The sequence below is a fragment of the Dermacentor silvarum genome, chromosome 8 (genome assembly GCF_013339745.2).
Source record: "Dermacentor silvarum isolate Dsil-2018 chromosome 8, BIME_Dsil_1.4, whole genome shotgun sequence".
Taxonomy (NCBI): Eukaryota; Metazoa; Arthropoda; class Arachnida; order Ixodida; family Ixodidae; genus Dermacentor; species Dermacentor silvarum.
In genome coordinates, this window is record NC_051161.1 from 43,069,204 (window position 1) to 43,069,662 (window position 459).

The window sequence follows — 459 nt, forward strand, 5'->3', positions numbered from 1 at the left end:
TAGATCTTGCCGCCACCGCGCTCACCCCGGCGCTTCCTCCTCGCCCTCTCTTAGCCGCCTCCTGTCGCCCCAGCCGCCTCCGCTCCCCCATTGGCCAATCCGTGTCATGTGGAAGTTCGCGTCGCACTTTTGTATATTTTTTTCTTACCAGAGCGCTCCGACTGCCATTCTCGGGCCTGTGCGACGAAAGTGCTTGAAGCTAAACATTTCGACAGAATTACCTGTCTGGTTGGGAAAATTGATAAAGACTTAGAGATTGACTCCAACCAAATAAGGAAATTTACTAACCAATTCGGCTCCTTCTTCAGGGGGTATTCTTCGGAGGTGGCGGTGTGCCGCTTTTAAAAGGTCCGTCGTAACAAAGGAGAGGAAGGGAGAGAGAGCCTAAGGTGCGGAGACACTTGTCCGGGCACCTGTTCTAGACAGACCAAAGGGGTGGTGGGGTGGGGTTGGGGGGGG